The following is an 811-nucleotide window of genomic DNA, read 5'->3' as shown; positions in this document are numbered from 1 at the left end:
AAAAGATGACCAGTTTTTTCGACGCGGGATTCGTACGCTATCCGAAAGATGGGAGAAAGTAGTGGCCAGCGATGGACAATACTTTGAATCATAAATGTATAACCAGTTTTTTACAATAAAGCCTTGAATTTCGGAAAAAAAACGGCGGAAGCAAAGTTGTACACCTAATAGTTTTGTGATCTTAGATTGTACAATAAAAATTCATTATAAATATTAAAAATCTTAATAAAATTTGTGTAAAATATTATCATAAATATTTTGTAGGAGTCTAATTTTGTAGAGTAGACGCTCCTTCCCTGTTGATTCAAATTTCGCGAAATTAGACCAGATCGTCATGGCGTCGCGGCGATCTGGGGCGCACGAGCTAATTACGCGTGATCGCAGAGTACCCAATGAGACGAAAGCCCGAGAGAAGCGGAAGAATCCTTCGAGAAGGGAAATGAAGAACGATCTCGAAGAAGATAAACTAAGTCACTAAAATAAAAAAAATGTTTAGCTTTACATCTCGTAACGAGTATTTTTTTAAGTTCCCAATCCTATCTCTATATTTACTTCAGAAATGGGATCTGACTCGCGATCGGACTATCCGACGGATTATTAAGTTTGTGAGTGATTTAAGAAACTTTAAGAAGTGTGGTGAGTGAAATCGCTGTTATGGTGGACAAAAAAACTTTATGGTCGCGCAGTTGAAGACTTAAGGTCTTAAGCAGCTCAACTTGCCCAATCAGGCGACAATACTCTAAGGAAAAGATTATTAAGTCATGATCCTAGTAGAGCCTGGAAGGATCTCGCAAGAAGCATATACGAGGAC

This window comes from Atta colombica, unplaced genomic scaffold (genome assembly GCF_001594045.1).
Source record: "Atta colombica isolate Treedump-2 unplaced genomic scaffold, Acol1.0 scaffold69, whole genome shotgun sequence".
Lineage (NCBI taxonomy): Eukaryota > Metazoa > Arthropoda > Insecta > Hymenoptera > Formicidae > Atta > Atta colombica.
Note: the sequence above shows the minus strand (reverse complement) of the source record.